The sequence below is a fragment of the Erinaceus europaeus genome, chromosome 6 (genome assembly GCF_950295315.1).
Source record: "Erinaceus europaeus chromosome 6, mEriEur2.1, whole genome shotgun sequence".
NCBI classification, from domain to species: Eukaryota; Metazoa; Chordata; class Mammalia; order Eulipotyphla; family Erinaceidae; genus Erinaceus; species Erinaceus europaeus.
This window is the reverse complement of record NC_080167.1, coordinates 65,113,828-65,133,202: the sequence shown is the minus strand read 5'-3', so window position 1 is coordinate 65,133,202 and position 19,375 is coordinate 65,113,828. Positions and strand designations below refer to the sequence as shown.

The 19,375-nt window shown below is 47.4% G+C and overlaps 1 long non-coding RNA gene across 1 annotated transcript; it reads left to right on the top strand.

Annotated features, from left to right (window-relative positions):
• Positions 1-800: 800 nt before the first annotated feature.
• LOC132538953 (uncharacterized) lies at positions 801-11,143 on the top strand. The gene is made up of 2 exons (XR_009550278.1): positions 801-3,860; positions 8,876-11,143. It is a non-coding gene; the product is annotated as an uncharacterized LOC132538953 (long non-coding RNA).
• Positions 11,144-19,375: the final 8,232 nt, after the last annotated feature.

Below are 19,375 nucleotides of genomic sequence, written 5' to 3'. Positions count from 1 at the left end.
TGCATTGTAACATGTACACCACCCGGCCCCTCACTTTCTAATCTCATAGATCACAGAAACTCATGGAGCATTCAGGGGCCATTAGGGTCATGTAACTCTTTCTCCTCAATTGACACATATGACATGTAAGCTGGAGAGGAGAGCTCAGGTGAGGTCAAGGTCACCTTGTTCTAGTTCTTGTACCAGGGAGGGGGCATTTGAGACTGATGGGTGAGACCTGCAGAGTTTTCTCCACCTCAAGACCATTAGGGCTCCCAGAAGCCTGAGATGGAAGTCCATCTCCACCTCTGAGGTTCTACACACATTTCCAAGGTGCCCTGTCTTCATGACCCCAACCCTGCCCAAGCCCTCCCAGCATGGGTATCTTTCTTTTTTGCTTACTTGCTTTTTCTTTTTCTTTCTTCCTCTTTTTTTTAAAGTTTTTTTTTTTTTTTACTTATTGGATAGAGAGAAATTGAGGGGGGAGGGGAAGAAACAAGAGACAAACACCTGCAACCTTGTTTTACCACTCCTAAAAGATTTCCCTCTGGGAGTCGGTAGGGCTGAGGGTTAAGCGCACGTGGTGCAAAGCACAAGGACCGGCGTAAGGATCCCGGTTTGAGCCCCCGGCTCCCCACCTGCAGGGGAGTCGCTTCACAGGCGGTGAAGCAGGTCTGCAGGTGTCTTTCTCTTCCCCTCTGTCTTCCCCTCCTCTCTCCATTTCTCTCTGTCCTATCCAACAACAATGACATCAACAACAATAAAAACAACAAAGGCAACAAAAGGGAAAATAAATAAATATAATTTTAAAAAAAAGATTTTCCTCTGCAGGTGGGGACCAGGGGCTTGAACCCTTGTTCTCACACACTGTAATGTGCACACTTGCCGAGTGCACCACTGCTTGGCCCCTCTTTCTTTCTCCCTCTTTCTCTTTCTTTTTTCTATTTTAATTTTTATTTATTTATTAAGAAGATAGGCAGAGAGAGAGACAACCAGACATCACTCTGGTACATGTGCTGCCGGGGATTGAACTCAGGACCTCTAGCTTAAGAGTCCAGTGCTTTATTCATTGCACCACCTCCTGGACCAGAGGAAATTTATCCTAATATCCCAGGATAAGTAACCTTGTCTTCCTCCTAATGCATTGTGTCTGGGTGTTTATCGCCTTACTGACTCAGGGTTGTTGATCCTGAAGCCGTTCCTGTGTCCCCAGCCAGGTTCTAATTCACTTCCTGCACCCAGGCCTGAAGGTTCTGTAACCTATGAAGGAAGCAGAACAGGACACACCTCCCTCCCTCTCCTGTTATGGCCCAAGGCAGGCCACCACAGAGAGCACAAGGAGGCCCCATTTCTCTGGGGTTAGCGGGCACTGTCACTTCATTCATTCCTCCCCGTTGTCTCTTAGCAGAGCCCTGCAGACTGTCTCCTTTTTGACACCATAAAAGAAATTCCAGAGTGCCCTTCTGCTTTAAAGCACCGGATCTTGTGGTGCTATTACAGTGTGGCAGGGCTTAATTTCCTTCTGACTCTGTCGTCCCTGTTTCTGAGAGAACTGGCCAGAGAGACTGCAGAGTGTCACACTCTCTCTGCAGGAGGGAGGGGTCCCTGGGGTAGAGTGTCAGCAGCTTCAGTATGGCTTTCTAACATCTTTGTTACCTTTTTTAAAAGATTTTATTTATTTATTAATGAGAAACATAGGAGGAGAGAGAGAAAGAACCAGGCATCACCCTGGTACATGTGCTGCCGGGGATTGAACTCAGGACTTTATGCTTGAGAGTCAGATGCTTTATCCACTGTGCCACCTCCTGGACCACTTATTTATTTAAATATTTATTTATTTATTTTCCCTTTTTGTTGCCCTTGTTGTTGTTTTTTGTTGTAGTTAGTATTTTTGTCGTTGTTGCTGCATAGGACAGAGAAAAATGGAGAGAGGAGGGGAAGACAGAGAGGGGGAGAGAAAGACAGACACCTGCAGACCTGCCTCACCGCCTGTGAAGCGACTCCCCTGCAGGTGGGGAGCCAGGGGCTTGAACCGGAATCCTTCACTAGTCCTTGTGCTTCGTGCTACGTGCGCTTAACCCGCTGCGCTACCGCCAAACTCCCTATTTTTTTTTTTAAAGAAATGTTACCACACTGGGGCCGAGTGGTGGTGCACCTGGTTGAGCGCATGTGTTACAGTACGCAAGGACCCAGGTTCGAGCCCCTGGTCCCCCACCTGCAAGCAGAAAGCTTTGCGAGTGGTGAAGCAAGGCTGTAAGTGTCTCTCTGTCTCTCTCCCTTCCTGTCACCCCCTTACCTCTCAATTTCTGGCTGTCTCTATCCAATAAATAAATGAAGATTTTAAAAAAAAGAAAGAAATGTTACCACAATATATGTCTTTTTTATGAATTTATTTATTTATTCATGAGAAAGATAGGAGAGGGGCTGGGTGGTAGCACAGCAGGCTAAGCACACTAGTGTGAAGCACAAGGACCAGCCTAAGGATTCTCAGAGCCCTGGACTTCCCACTTTCAGGGGGGTCACTTCACAAGCTGTGAAGCAGGCCTGCAGGTGTCTGTGTTTCCCTCTGTCTACCCCTCCTCTCTTGATTCTCTCTGTCCTCTCCAACAACAATGGTAACAAAATTGAAAAAAACGGCCTCAGGAGCAGTGGATTCATAGTGCAGGCACCGAGCCTCACTGATAACTCTGGAGGCCAAAAAAAAAAAAGAAAAAGAAAAAGAAAAAGAAAAAGAAGTGGTCTGGGAGATGGTGTAGTCCATAAAGCACTGGACTCTTGATCATGAGGTCCTGAGTTCAATCCCCAGCAGCACATGTACCAGAGTGATGTCTGGTTTTTCTCTCTCTCCTCCTATCTTTCTCATAAATGAGTGAATAAAATAAAATATTAAGAAAAAAAAGAAAAGAAAGGAGAGAGAGAAAGAATCAAACATCACTCTGGTACGTGGGCTGCTGGGAATTGAATTCGAGACCTCATGGTTGAGAATTCAATGCTTTATCCACTGCACCACGTCCTGGGCCACTCTTTGTTACCTTCTCATTAAAGAACCTGCAAAAGAGAAGGAGCCATCCCACAGCTTAATGGAGGAAGAGACTTCCTCAGCAAAATGAATCTAAACCCTGACAAAGCACATAGCACTTCCCTCCCCGTTGTCCCTGTGCAAGCTACACCTGAAAAAAGGACACCTGTTATTAGCACTCGCCCCAAGTTGACAGTCATGAAGTGGGGAGGGGGGCCGGGGTCTTGCCCACCTGCCCTAACAGCCCTCCTCCTACCCCCTGTCCTGATGAAGGTGCCCCCTGCCTCTCCTCAGGGTAATACCCAGTGGCTTCTGACCTGTCTGCTCTGCCCTCTCAGGCACTTGACAGGAGGGGGTGGTGGCAGGGAGAGCTCAGGACGCAGACCATGTGGCTCTCCGCATAGAAGATTGGTAATTCTGCAGACAGAGACACAGGTTGCTGGGGACTATGGAACCAAAGGCTAATGGTGACAGCCGGCATCTCTGGCCTGGCCTGGCCACACAGGCTCACCACTGCAGATGCGGGGGTGGCCTTTCCCACCTCCCAGTGTGGACCTTAGGCCCTCGCCCTCCTGGCTGAGTCTACCTGCTGGAAGGAAGCTGTGTCCTGCTCTGGCCTTGCTTGACCCTAGCTCCTGCAGGAGCACAACCTACCCCCAGGCTTTGTCCCCTGGTCCCTGGCTCTGGGCCAGAGGTGGCTGGCTCCCTGGCTCCACTTAAGTGCCAAGATTCTGACCTCAGAGGAGGTTTGGGGCTTTGATTCTCAAAGGGACACACAGATTGTTTCAAAGGGAGACAAGCAGCTTGCAGAGTGGAAAGTGAGCCATGCCCAGGGCAGCTGAGAACGGGAGGCCCAGCCAAGGTAAGGACACAGTGGCCAGAGTCTGCTTGTCACTCACTGGGGGTCTGTGATGACTTCCCCACAACCCTCACTGACTTGGAGTCATGGAAAGGGCACACAGCAGGGTCGGTGCAGTGCCCGTGGACCCCGGGCTCCTGCAGGGGTTCTCCCCCAAGTGACAAAGGGGGATGGGCACCAGAGAGGCAGAGAGAGACCTGTCACTTTGGGCCCAAAGCTGTACTAGCCACCCTGCTTCAGATGCTTCCTGGAGGGGGCTAGGCATTAACCCACTGGGTTAAATGCACAAGTGCAAGGACCAGATGCTTCCTGGAAGAGGCCGGGCAGTAACCGACTAGGTTAAATGCACATAGTGCCAAACGCAAGGATCGGACACTTCCTGGAGGGGACACTTGAATGTAGGACTCTCTGGGGTGTTCTCTTCATTGTTCCCACAGAGAAGGCCCAGCAGTCAGAGCCCTGTTCTTTCTTGTGGCCTCTGTCCTGGTGACACCCCAGAATGATGCCACTTAGTGTTTATTAGCTGAAGGGCCTGGCTATCCTTGAGAAATGAGACCTTCTCTAGCATAGGCAAGTGGGTGCAGGCCCTGTCCCCCAGGGCAGTCCTGGGCTCTTGCTGTGGGAGGGATGGGGGGAGGTGGTGTTACTGAATTTGGTCCCCAGGTCCCCTGAGCAGCCTGGTTCTCTCAAGAGGGGGAGAAGCAGAGTTGGTGGCTTGAAGTGGAGCCCTGCCTTCAGGCGAAGGCCTTGTTTACAGCAAACTAGCCTGCCGAGGTGGAGAGAGCCAGTGCCTGCCAGGCCCCTCTTCCCATCCGGGGGAAGGACTCCTTATAAGGCTGGAGGCTTCCAAGCCCCCCACCCCCACCCCTGCATATTAGGCAGGATGCTGGAAGGCCAGCAGGAGCTGAGCAGCCTGGGATCCCAGATCTGCTCTTGTATTCAGAGCCTGGCAGGTTCCCAGGACTGGGGAGGAGGGAGTAGCACCAAGGGACAGGCAGGCCAGGGTCCCCGTGGTCACAGGTCACAGAGGCCAGGATAATGGGTTCTCTCCCAGGAGGGGAAGGACTGTGGCTCCAACAGGCTGCCTTGAAAAGTGAGAGGACAGTTGGATGCCAGTTGTGAGGTCAGAGGAGCCTGCCGGGCTTGGTGGAACATTCCAGCCCTGCTGTCAAATAAGATGCATTTCTTTTCCTTTTTTTTATTTCCTTTTTTTTTTTTTTTTTTGCCTCCAGGGTTATCGCTGGGGCTTGGTGCCTGCACTACAAATCCACTGCTCCTGATGGCCATTTTTTTTCCATTTTATTGGATAGGACAGAGAGAAATTGAGAGAGGAGGGGGAGATATGTAGGGGGGGGAGTGGTCCAGAAGGTGGCACAGTGGATAAAGCACTGGACTCTCAAGCATGAAGTCCCAAGTTCCATCCCTGGCAGCACATGTACCAGAGTGATGTCTGGTTCTTTCTCTCTCCCTATCTTTCTCATTAATAAATAAATACCACCACCAACAACAGCTATGACAACAGTAACAAGGGCAACAAAATGGGGAAAATGGCCTCCAGGAGCAGTGGATTCATAGTGCAGGCACCGAGCCCCAGCCATAACCCTGGTAAATAAATGAATAAACCAACCAACAAAATCTTAAAATGAGAGAGAGATTAAGACATGTGCAGACCTGCTTCACCGCTCATAAAGCAGACCCCCTGCAAGTGGGGAGTGAGGTGCTCAAACTTGGGTCTTTGCACTCAGTGATGTGTGTGCTTAAGCAGGTACACCACCCGCCTCCCCTCCCCTCCCCCTGGTAAGATGCATTTCTCTGCAGTCTGCTGTTCTAAAGGAGCAGTTGGAGCTGTACTTTGGTTATAGTCATCGGAAGTCTTTTGCAGTCTTGGCAAGTGGCCTGTCTCTCCCCTTCCCAGCCCTCCTCTCCTTTCCCCCTTCTCTGCCCTGTCCCCCTTCCAGTTGCTTCTGGAAGGCAAGAGCTAACCCCAAAGGACCTGCTCTGTAGGACAAAGAACAGGCTGGGTTTCCGTCAGTGTTCACGGGGAAGACAGACCATCTGCAGTGGAGTCCACAGTGACACCAGGTCCTGAACCCAGAAGAATCAGAGTTGGGGGCAGATGGGGGTCACTCATACTGAGCCTCAGGGTGGCTGCCTTCTGCCCAGCTCCTGCCAACCTGCCAGGAGTCACCTCACTCAGGTGACAGACTCAGAGTTCCTCCCTGCTCCCTGACAAAAAGGGTGCCTCTGTGCTCATGTATATGACATACTGTTTTTTTAAATTATTATTACTGATTCCCTTTTGTTGCCCTTGTTGTTTTATTGTTGTAGTTATTATTGTTGTTGGATAGGACAGAGAGAAATTGAGAGAGGAGGGGAAGTCAGAGAGGGGAAGAGAAAGACAGACACCTGCAGATCTGCTTCACCGCCTGTGGCCTGTGAAGCGACTCCCCTGCAGGTGGGGAGCTGGGGAGTCAAACCAGGATCCTTACCCCAGTCCTTGGGCTTCGCACCATGTGAGCTTAATCTGCTGCGCTACTGCCGGACTCCCTGGTTTTGTTTCTTTACCAGAGCACTGTTCAGCTCTGGTTTAAGGTGGTGTAAGAGATTGAACCTGGGACTTTAGGGCCTCAGGCGTGAGAGTTTCTTCACATAACCATTATGCTATCTACCCCTGCCCTTTGTGACATACTGTTGTTGTCCTTTGCTTTTTATTGTTGCTGGAGCAGCTGACAAGCAGAAAAGACGGAGACAGAGGTAGGAAGGGAGTGTCACCACAGCACCACAGTGCTATGGGGGGCCTGGCTCTAGCCTGGGTGACCTGTGGCAAAGCAGACACCCCTCCCCCAGGTGAGCTGTCTCTCCAGCCCTCAGCTGCCTTTCACATCCATCTTAAGGACTAGACACCCCCCTCTGGGCTATGTCTCTCTCCCTTCATGCTGCCTTTGGAGCACTGGATCACTGCCACCAGGCCAACCCTTCTCTGGGACACCTTCTTCTCCTCAGGGACAGGCGCTGGCTGGCTGTGTCCTTTCGGCACAGGGGGGCACCAGCACCCCACTTTCTAGGCTGAAAGGGACATTGTTCTCTCAGACTTAATGTGACCCCGCATTTCAAGGACACACACACACACACACACACACACACAGCACTGCCCCCACATTGCCCGTGCTCAGAATTTACTAGAACTTGCTGCACCCAGTCCACAATAAAACACTAAGGAGAATGAGCCTTTTAAGTAATGTGGGCCTCTGTCTGTTTCGTGCTAGCCTATGTCCTCCTCACGCCAAGTGTGGCTTTAAAATTAACGCCAGCTGGGTTTGGGAGATAGCCCAGCAGATGTGGACCAGATTCTCCTGCCTGATGCCCCACAGTGCCCAGCTTCACTCCCCAGCACCAACGTAAACCAGAGCTGAGCAGTCCTTGGGTCTCTCCCTATACTTATAATAATAATTATTATTATATCTCTTTCATTTCATCTCCAACAAAATGAATAAAATGCTTAAAAAATAAACAAAGTAAGCGCGTTAAGCGCAGGTGGCGCAAAGCACAAGGACCGGCATAAGGATCCTGGTTCGAACCCTGGCTCCCCACCTGCAGGGGAGTCGCTTCACAAGCAGTGAAGCAGGTCTGCAGGTGTCTATCTTTCTCTCCTCCTCTCTGTCTTCCCCTCCTCTCTCCATTGCTCTCTGTCCTATCCAACAACGACAACAACAATAATAACTACAACAATAAAACAACAAGGGCAACAAAAGGGAGTAAATAAATATAAAAAAAATTTAAAAATAAATAAATAAAATAAACAAAGTAAAACCATCAACCAACTCTGGGAATTTACTTTCTCTACATTCAACCTTGGAGCTCAGTATTTCTGAAGAACTGCACCCTGAATCTGAGGGTAAATTCTTTTTGTAGTATTTTGGGTCCGACTAGGAGAATTCCTGTTAGCTTTGTTGTCAGGGCTCTGCCTTTTCCTGTCTCTTGGATGCTTAAACTTTAATATACACACTTAACATTAACATTCAGGCTGTGTGAGTTTGGGGTGGGGGAGACAGCATAATGGTTGTGCAAAAAGACTTTCATGCCTGAAGCTCCAAAGTCTCAGGTGCAATTCCTTTTTTTAAAAAAATATTTTATTTATTTATTTTCTCTTTTGTTGTCCTTGTTGTTTTTCATTGTTGTTATAGTTATTGTTATTGATGTCGTCGTTGTTGGATAGGACAGAGAGAAATGGAGAGAGGAGGGGAAGACAGAGGGGGGGGGAGAGAAAGACAGACACCCGCAGACCTGCTTCACCGCCGGTGAAGCGACTCCCCTGCAGGTGGGGAGCCGGGGGCTCGAACCGGGATCCTTATGCCGACCTTGTGCTTTGCGCCACCTGCGCTTAGCCCGCTGAGCTACAGCCCGACTCCCTCAGGTACAATTCCTGACACCACCATAAGCTGGCATCTCTCTATCTCTCATTAAAATTGCACACACACACACACACACACAGTGTGTGAGTTCTCCCACCCCAGGCACCAGACTGTCACCCCCAAGACTTCCCTGGGTTTCTTTTTTTTAAATATTTTATTTACTTTATTTTTGAGAGAGATGCACAGAGAGACAGAGACAAACACCAGAGCACTACTCAACTCTGGCTTACGGTGGTGCCGAGGATTGAACCTGAGGCTTTGGAGCCACAGGCATGAGAGTCTGTTTGCATAACCATTATGCTATCTACCCCTGCCCTTTAAAAAAAATAAGAGTCAGCGCTCACCCCTCCTCTACCCAGGGAGGGGAGGGCGGGGGGAGTTAAGGGGATGGGGAAAGAGTTCCTTGTTTGTTTACATGATGTGAGCGGAAAAAGAGACCAATAAAGTTTATTCTGGAAAAAAATAATAATAAATGTAGATTTTATTTGTTAATTAATGAGAAAGAAAGAAAGAAAGAGAGAAAGAATCAGACATCACTCTGGTACATGTGCTGCCAGGGACTGAACTCAGGACCTCATGCCTAAGAGTCCAATGCTTTATCCACAGCACCACCTCCTGGACCACCCTGGACAAGTCATCCTAACAAGTCCACAGGAAGAGCAGCTGTGACTGCTGATTCGGATCTCAGATCACTCCATGACTGGGATAACGCACCTGGCTACCCTGGCCTGCAGCTTTATTGACTGAACACATGGTTTGAGAGGCAGCCATGTTCCTCTCCCACAGCCCATAACCAGCCTGTTGTTGCTGAGTGTTGCAGTGTCTCTAGGCTTTTATTACAGGCAGAGTGATGAACATGTCCCTGTCCTGGGTAGGAAGGCACTCTCATGTTCTTTGGGGAATTACGTGTGTGTGTGTGGAGGGGAGGGGGGGGGGGATGCTGGGTGTAATGGAAAATACATTTGTTTTGTTTTCCCAGAGTCCTGCTCAGCTCTGGCTTAGGGATATTGAACCTGGGACCTTGGAGCCTCAGGCATGAAAGTCTCTTTGCATCACCATTATGCTATCTAAACCCCCCTCCCTGGAAGTATACGTTTGATTTGATTTCATTTTTTTTTTCAGATAGAGGCAGAGAGAGTAAGAGACCCCAGCAGCGACGCTTCCCTCAGTACAGTGGGGGCTGGAACCTGGGTCACGCACATGGCAAAGCAGCTCAGTAACCAAGTCAGCTACTCGACCAGCCCAATATGTCTAGTTAAAAAAAAAAAAAGGAGTCGGGCAGTACCACAGTGGGTTAAGCACACGTGGTACAAAGTGCAAGGACTGGCATAAGGGTCCCAGTTTGAGCCCCCGGCTCCCTGCCTGCAGGGGAGTCGCTTCATAGGTTGTGAAACAGGTCTGCAGGTGTCTGTCTTTCTCTCCCCCTCTCTGTCTTCCCCTCCTCTCTCCATTTCTCTGTCCTAACAATGATGACATCAATTACAACATCAATAATAACTACAACAATAATAAGAAAACAAGGGCAACAAAAGGGGAAATAAATAAATATATTAAAAAATTAATTTTCAAAAAAAAAAAAAAAGAAAAACTGAGGGGGTGGTTGGGCGGTAAGTGCACATGGCACAAAGCACAAGGACTGAAGTAAGGATCCTAGTCAAGTCCCTGGCTCCCCACCTGTGTGTGTATGTGTGTGGGAGGTCACTTCACAAGCAGTGAAGCGGGTCTGCAGGTGTCTATCTTTCTCTCCCCCTCTCTGTCTTCCCCTCCTCTCTCCATTTCTCTCTGTCCTATTCAACAACAACAGTGGCAACAATAATGATAACGACAACAAAAGTGGAAAAAATGGCCTCCAGGAGCAGTGGATTCACGGTGCAGGCACTGAGCCCCAGCAATAACCCTGGAGGAAAAAAAGAAAGAAGGAAAGCAACTACCGAACAGTTTCCAAAAATGGGTGTACCCGTGTGTGTGTGTGTGTACCCGTGTGTGTACCCATGTGTGTGTACCCGTGTGTCTGTGTGTGTCTGTGTGTGTGTGTGTACCCGTGTGTGTGTACCCGTGTGTGTGTACCCGTGTGTGTGTCTGTGTGTGTACCCGTGTGTGTGTCTGTGTGTGTACCCGTGTGTGTTTGTATCCGTGTGTGTGTGTACCCGTGTGTGTCTCTCTGTGTGTGTACCCATGTGTGTGTACTCGTGTGTGTGTACTCGTGTGTGTGTACCCATGTGTGTGTGTGTACTCGTGTCTGTGTGTGTGTACCCGTATGTGTGTCTGTGTGTGTGTACCCGTGTGTGTGTCTCTGTGTGTGTGTGTACCAGTGTGTGTGTGTGTACACGTGTGTGTGTACCCGTGTGTGTGTCTCTGTGTGTACCAGTGTGTGTGTGTACCCGTGTGTGTGTGTACCCGTGTGTTTGTACCCATGTGTGTGTGTACCCGTGTGTGTGTGTACCCGTGTGTGTGTACCCGTGTGTGTGTGTGTGTGCGTGTGTGTGTGTTTCCCTAGCTCCCTTCCCGGCTCACTTCCAGGCCAGCCCTGGCCCATGAGGTGGGCTCCCAGCTCAGGACAGAGCCCACCTGGATAGTCAAAGCAGCTCTCCTCCAGAACACGTTCCTTTCTCACCAAGGAAAAACATGCATTTCCAACTAGAATGATACAAAAAAGAAAAGAAAAGGTCCAGGATGACAGGCAGTACAAATACTCCATAAACCCTTCACTTCCAAAGGCAAGGATTAAGACAAAAACACTGTGATTACGTCTGTCTTTTGTTCCCATATGCTGGCTCTGGGGATAAGACTCCTTATTGTGGAACTGTTTGTAAGAAAATGTATTTGTTGACACTCTTTCCCTTTATTTTACAATAAAAGCACAGAGCCAGTTTCTGGACCAAGTGGAAGAATGATATTTTTCTTCAGCATCTTAACATTTGGGTGGAATAGACTGCATAACAGTTATGCAGACAGACTCTCTTGCCTGAGCCACCAAAGGTCCTAGGTTCAATCCCACACACCACCAGAGTTGAGCAGTGCTCTGACTGAAAAAACAAAACAGAGTCTTAACATTTCAAATTTTCTGACAAGCCCCCCTCTCCTCGCCTACCCCTCGAATCCTGAAGTGAACACTAAGCAGACAGATGGGTCTGTCCCCTTAAACAGGCAGCCCTCCAGGCTTTGCTAGAAAGCTACCACCATCATGCTACGTAAACGGTTCTCATTAGGCATCTGGCCAGTGAACACATAGAAAAAGCCGTCAGAGGCTTTAAAATCTCATTTGAACCACATGACATCAAGCAAGGGGGTCCTGGCTACCACTGGTATCTGTATATGAGAGAGAGAAAGAGAGACAGAGACTCGGAGACAGAATCTGATGTTATTGCAGAGCCTAATCATATCAGTGGATCAAACAAAGGATCCACGTTCACGTTCACTTCCTTCTCTGTAAAGGAGGTGGCTTCTGGTAAAAATGAGATCCAGCCCCACCCTAGCTGACATAGCAGGGAGAAAGGAAGAAAGAAAGAAAGAAAGAAAGAAAGAAAGAAAGAAAGAAAGAAAGAAAGGAGGAAGGAAGGAAGAAGGAAAATTAAGGAAGGAAGGAAGGGGAGATAGCATAATGATTATGCAAATGCTTAAACGCCTGAGGCTCTGAGATCTCAGGTTCAATCCCCAGCAGCACCGTAAGCCAGAACTGAGCAGCGTTCTGATCTCTTTCTCTCAGTACCTTTCTTTCTATATCTACTCTTTCTCATTAAAATAAAGTAAGTGGGAGTCGGGCAGTAGCGCAGCGGGTTAAGCTCAGGTGGCGCAAAGCACAAGGACCAGCATAAGGATCCCAGTTCGTGCCCTGGCTCCCCACCTGCAGGGGAGTCGCTTCACAGGTGGTGAAGCAGGTCTGCAGGTGTCTGTCTTTCTCTCCCCCTCTCTGTCTTCCCCTCCTCTCTCCATTTCTCTCTGTCCTATCCAACAATGACAACAACAATAATAATAACTACAACAATAAAACAACAAGGGCAACAAAAGGAAATAAATAAAATAAATATTAAAAAAATAAAAATAAAGTAAGTAAAAAAATATTTTTAATTCTTTAAAATGAAAACAAAAAGAAACAAAGAGTCCACAGAGGGGGACCCAGGGACCATGCTTAGATTAGAGCCATGTCCCACACCTAAAGGATTTGGGAGGGTCTGCTGAGGTTCACGCACTGCCTGGAGCAACACTGAGGGCAAAGACGGGATTGGGCCAAACAACTTGAAGGACGAGGGTGCGGTTGGAGGGGAAGGTGTGAGCTCACAGGGAGCAGCAAAGAACATTCCTGGCGTGAGAGTGGAAAAACCACCCTGATTCTTGATGGAGAAGGATGGAGTGAACCAAGGTGAGCGTAGTCATTCTTTTAATGACTGTGCGTGGTCTGTCTGAGCTTTCAAAAGTTCCCGTTAAACAGATAGCTTCCGGTGTGCTGGGGCCTCACCTGCCGGTGGAGGAAAGAATGCACCAGGCTAAATAAATCCTGGGAAGTATGTGGAGAAGACTTGGGAAGGTGGTTTCTCTGTGAGGAGCACACCACATTCTTTCTCAAACCTTCATCACTACCTAGTGGGAGGTATGTTCAGGGTGGGGGTGGGAGAGATAGCAAACTGGTCAGGCAAATGGCCTTTCCTTCCTGAGGTTCCAAAGTTATAAGTTCAATTCCCCTCACCACCATGAGCCAGTGCTGAGCAGTGCTCTGAGAAAGAAGGAAGGAAGGAAGGAGGGAGGGAGGGAGGGAGGAGAGAGGGAGGAAGGAAGAAAGGAAAGAAAGGAGAAGAAGAAAGGAGGAAGGAGAGAAAGAATGCAATAATAAATAAATAAATAAGGGGCCAGGATGTAGCACAGCAGGTTAAGCACACATAGTATGAAACGCAAGGACCGGCTCAAGGATCCCAGTTTGAGCCTCCGGTTCCCCACCTGAAGGGGGTTGCTTCACAATCAGTGAAGTAGATTTGCGGGTGGGTGTCTTTCTCTCTCCCTCTCTCTTTCCCTCCTCTTTTGATTTCTGTCTGTCCTATCCAACAACAGCAATAACAACAAGGGCAACAAAATGGAAAAAATGGCCTCCAGGAGCAATGGATGTGTAGTGCAGGCACTGAGCCCCAGCGATAACCCTGGAGGCAAATAAATAAACAAACAAACAAACAAATAGAAAAAAGAAAGTACATAAAGGTAGGAATGTAGAGAAATGATCAAAACAAAAATATAGCTACAACAGATAATTATAGATATAAATATATAGAGATAGATAATTATAAAGTGAACCCTTTTCGGTGACCATGGGAAAACCACTGCAGTTTCCAATGGAGGGAATGGGACACAGAACTCTGCTGGTGGGAATGGTGTGGGATTGTACCCCTGTTATCTTGTAGTTTTGTAAATCGATATTAAATAATAATAAAAAAAAGATTTTATCTGTGTCCTGGGAGAGGCTAGAGCCTGAGGCCTTACATGCCTGGGATCCAGCTGTGGGCATGGAAGGCCTGTGTTTTAGCAGCTGGCTTATTTCCCTGGTCCTTTCTTCTTCTTCTAGCGTTTGCCCTTCTTCCGTAGCCAGTCAACAGTGTCAGGTTGAGCCTGATGTAAAGTTTCGAGACCTCCTTTGAATCTGGAGAGGTGGCAGTCGTTGACTATGTGGGTCATAGTCTGTCTGTAGCTGCAGGGGCAGTTCGGGTCGTCTCTGGCTCCCCAGTGATGGACCATAGTGGCGCACCAGCCATGGCCTGTTCGATAGCGATTGAGGAGGGCCCAATCATAACGTGCAGGTCAAAGCCGGGTTGACGCTCGCAGGGGTCTGTGATGAGGTGTTTGTTCGTTACCTCAGCTGACTGCCAGCTCTGTTTCCAAGAGTCTGGAACAGAGAAGTTCAGTGTAGGCGTAGGGGACCAGATTGGGTGACGAGACGTCAAGCGTTGGACAGGGTGGGTGAAGATATCCGCGTATATTGGCAGGTCCGGTTGAGCGTAGACGTGGGAAATGAACTTAGATGATGCCGCATCCCGACAAATATCTGGCGGGGCGATGTTGCTAAGAACTGGCAGCCATGGGACCGGGGTGGAACGGATGGTTCCAGAAATGATCCTCATGGAGAAATATAATTTGGAATCGACCAAGTGGACATGGGGGCTACAGAACCATACTGGGGCACAGTATTCTGCAGTGGAATAGCATAATGCCAGAGATGATGATCGTAGTGTGGAAGCGCTCATGCCCCATAAGGAGCTGGCCAGTCTTGCAATGCTGTGATTCCTCGCGCCCACCTTTGCTGCAGTTTTTATGAGATGTTCGTGAAATGACAGGGTGCGATCGAGAGTAATGCCAAGATAGACTGGCTGGGCTTCATGCTGGATTCTCGTATCGCCAAGCTGCACATTAAGTTCACGCGAGGCCGAGGCATGGTGTAGATGGAAAACAGATGATACCGTTTTTGCAGTGCTAGGGATTAGTTGCCATTTTTTACAGTAATCAGATATCAGAGACATGTCTTTCGTGAGTGTTTCCTCGAGGATGTCGAACTTTGATGCCTGAGTTGCACAGCAGATGTCCCTGGTCCTTGACTCTGTCTTAAGTGCTTCTGCTTCCCTTGACTTGATGAAGGCGGTGCAGGCTTCAGATGAAACGGCCTTATGGTGGTCTGGAAGTTAGTGCAGTGGATGTCATTGACCTCTCAAGTGTGAGGTCCCATGTTCAGTCCCCTGCCACAGTCATGTCTGGTTCTTTCTCTTTACTCCTATATTTCTCATTAATAAGTGACTTTTTTTTTTGCCTCCAGGGTTATCACTGGGGTTCGGTGCCTGCACTATCAATCCACTGCTTCTGGAGGCCGTTTCCCACCCCCCATTTTTGTTGCCCTTGTTGTATATATTGTTATTGTTGTCATTGCTGTTGTTGTTGTTGGATCCCACAGAGAGAAAAGGAGAGGTGGGGAAGGCAGAGAGGGGGAGAGAAAGTCATTGCAGATCTGCTTCACCGCTTATCAAGCGACGCCCCCTGCAGGTGTGGAGCCGGGGGGCTCAAACCGGGATCCTTACATGGGTCCCTGCGCTTTGCGCCACGTGCGCTTAACCCACTGCGCTGCAGCCCACCCCCCAGTAAGTGACTTTATGGCCATCCTGAGTCCTTTGGGTGCGCACTAAGATGGTGCTGACTCACGATGAACACCTTTAGGAGCTGAACGTTCCCTCAGGTTGTGAAGTGCCCGTGTTTATTGGAAACCTGCCTTGACCATTCAGTATGAAGATGGATTCCAAAAGCTGGAGTCCAGGAGAGGCGACTTGACTGAAAGCCACGTACAATCACTCCCAAGTCTTAGACACACTCAGTGTAAGGGCTCAGGGTGGAGGTGCAGGGGTGGTAAGCCTTCCTTCAGAACACTGGGTAGTCTGCTCTGTAGTGATTCTAGGCCATTTCACTTTTTGAGCAGGGAAGTGGAGTAGGTCAAAATTTAAAAACGCAGGTTCTCATCTGTAGCTATTTTTGTCTCAAGGAGAAAATAGAATTCTGTGGAAAGGAGTGGAGGGTAATATTGGCTCTGCTTTTCCTAATCCTCAGGGCCATGGGGTCATTTTGACGGCTTCCTTCAGGTTCCTCAAATTCTTCTTAAAACCAAGCTATTTTAGAATTACAGTTAAGGGAGAGGAACTTAACAACTGTCGCTCTGAAATGTCTCACTTTCCATTCCACAAAACGAGGGTGACTCGTATATTTGACCTTTGGGAAATTGAGTTTCTTTTCTTAAAAATAAATAAATAAATAAATAAAAATCTGCCATACTTACTTGGTCCAGGAATGATTCTGTTTCTTTAAAAAAAAACAAACAAACAAGTGGTCCAGGAGGTGGCACAGTGATAAAGCTTTGGACTCTCAAGCATGAGGTCCTGAGTTCGATCCCTGGCAGCACATGTGCCAGAGTGTTGTCTGGTTCTTTCTTTCTCCTCCTATCTTTCTCATAAATAAATAAAATCTTTTAAAAAATTAAAAACAACAACAACAGCAACAACAAAGCCAGACAAACATACAAACAAGAACAACAAAAAAAGAACACCGTGGCCCAGGAGGTGGTGTAGTGGATAAGCAGTGGACTTTCAAGCTTGAAGTCCCAAGTTCAATCCCCGGCAGCACATGTACCAGCGTGATGTCTGGTTCTTTCTCTCTCCTCCTATCTTTCTCATGAATAAATAAAATTTAAAAAAATGAACACCTTTTCATAAGGGGTCTGAGGTCATGCTTAGAAGGAGGGGACTTTATCTATTACAGAAGGTTGGAACCAAGGCCACAAGCATGAACATAATCTCTTTTGCAAACTTTATTCACTCCCATGTTGGGTTCTGCATTGAGTAGCTTTCCTGAATCAAGTATTAAATTGTTTCTCTTTCTTGATTTTATTTTCATATTTTATTTAATTTTTTAAAAAATTATCTGTATCTATTGGATAGAGATTGCCAGAAATTGAGACAGTAAGGGAAGACAGGGAAAGAGAGACTGCAGCACTGCTTCACCACTTACAAAGATTTCCCCCGCAGGTGGGGGACGGGGGCTCAAACCCGGGTCCTTGTGCATTGTAACATGCGCACTCAACCAGGTGCGCTACCAGCTGGCCCCCTCTTTCTCTTTCATTTTTAAAATATTTTATCTAATGAGAAAGGTAGGATAGGGGAGAGGGAGAGGGAGAGGGAGAGAGAGAGAGAGAGAGAGAGAGAGAGAGAGAGAGAGAAAAGAGAGAGAGACAGATATCACTCTGGTACATGTGCTGCCAGGGATTAAACCCAGGACCTCATGCTTGAAAGTCCAATACTTTATCCACTGCACCACCTCCCGGACCACCAATTTTTAAATTTCTATCAGTAAGGAAAGAGAAAGAAGTGAGAAAGATAGTAAATCACCACTTCATCATCCCAGGAGTTCCCAGTGCCATCTTAGACAGAGCCTTCTTCCTCCTGCTTGGCCAAGCTATGGAAGCCATGGCTTACCCACCAGACATTGGCCTTGGCCTGGTTCTTTTTTTAAAATATTTATTTATTTATTCCCTTTTGTTACCCTTGTTGTTTTATTGTTGTAGCTATTATTGTTGTTGTTATTGCTGTCATCATTGTTGGATAGGACAGAGAGAAATGGAAAGAGGAGAGGAAGACAGAGAGGGGGAGAGAAAGACAGACACCTGCAGACCTGCTTTACAGCTTGTGAAGCGACTCCCCTGCAGGTGGGAAGCTGGGGGACTTGAACTGGGATCCTTATACCAGTCCTTTCGCTTTGCACCACCTGCGCTTAACCCACTGCGCTACCACTCGATTCCCCTCAGCCTGGTTCTATGCCACCTGCATTTCGGGACCCAGGCAGGAGCCCTTCAGGCCCATCCCTAGGGGTTACAGTGACTCCAAGTCTGTGTTGTGGCCAACATACCCAGTGCTACAGGGGACCACTCTGACTCCATTTGACTCCACTGCCATCTGACTCCACTGCCAGTTTTTGTCTCCAGGGCTTTCAGTTGTTTCCACTTCTTAACTTTCATAAACAAAGCTTTGCTCAAGGTAGCAGGAAGTCCTACTTGTGTTTTCTTTTCTGATCTTGTTTTTCAACTTCTGCCTGAGAGTGAGATCATCCCATATTCATCCTTCTGTTTCTGACTTATTTCACTTGACATGAATTTTTCAAAGTCCGTTCAAGATCGGCTGAAAACAGTGAAGTCACCATTTTTTTACAGCTGAGTAGTATTCCATTGTGTATATATCCCACAACTTGCTCAGCCACTCATCTGTTGTTGGACACCTGGGTTGCTTCCAGGTTTTGGCTATTACAAATTGTGCTGCCAAGAACATATGTGTACACAGATCTTTTTGGATGGATGTGTTGAGTTCCTTAGGATATATCCCAGGAGAGGAATTGCAGGATCACAGGGTAGGTCCATTTCTAGCCTTCTGAGAGTTCTCCAGACTGTTTTCCACAGAGGTTGGACCAATTGACATTCCCACCAGTAGTGCAGGAGGGTTCCTTTGACCCCACACCCTCTCCAGCATTTGCTGCTGTTACCTTTTCTGATGTATGACATTCTCATAGGAGTGAAGTGATATCTCATTGTTGTCTTGATTTGCATTTCTCTGACAATCAGAGACTTGGAGCATTTTTTATGTGTTTCTCAGTCTTTTGGATCTCTTCTGTGGTGAATATTCTGTCCAAGTCCTCCCTCCATTTTTGGATGGGGTTATTTGTTGTCTTGTTGTTGAGTCTGGCAAGCTCTTTATATATGTTGGTTATTAAACTCTTATCTGATGTATGACATGTAAAGATCTTCTCCCGTTCTGTGAGGGGTCTCTTGGTTTGGGTAGTGGTTTCTTTTGCTGTGCAGAAGCTTTTTAATTTGATGTAGTCCCATTGGTTTATACTTGCCTTAGTCTTCTTTGTAATTGGATTCGTTTCATTGAAAATGTCTTTAAAATTTATGCAGAAAAGAGTTCTGCCAATATTTTCCTCTAAGTATTTGATAGTTTGTGGTCTAACATCCAAGTCCTTGATCCACTTGGAATTTACTTTTGTATTTGGTGAAATACAGTGATTCAGTTTCATTCTTCTGCATTTTTTAACCCATTGTTTCCAACACCATTTGTTGAAGAGACTCTGCTTTCCCCATGTAATAGTCTGGGCCCCTTTGTCAAAGATTAGATGTCCATAGGTGTGGGGCCTCATTTCTGGGTTCTCAATTCTATTCCACTGGTCAGTGTGTCTGTTCATGTTCCAGTACCAAGCAGTTTTGATGACAATGGCTCTATAATACAGTTTGAGATCTGGGAGTGTGATGCCTCCTGTTCTGTTCTTTTTTCTCAAGATTGTTTTGGCAATTCTAGGTCTTTTCTAGTTCCAGATAAACATTTGTAGCATTTGTTCTATTCTCCTAAAAAATGTGCTTGGGATCTTGATGGGGACAGCATTAAATTTGTAGGTGGCTCTGGGTAATATATTCATTTTGATGATGTTAATTCTTCCAACCCATGAACATGGAATATCTTTCCACTTCTTTGTGTCTTTTTCAATTTCTTTGAGTAGTGACTCATAATTTTCAGTATACAAGTCTTTCACTTCTTTGGTTAGGTTTACTCC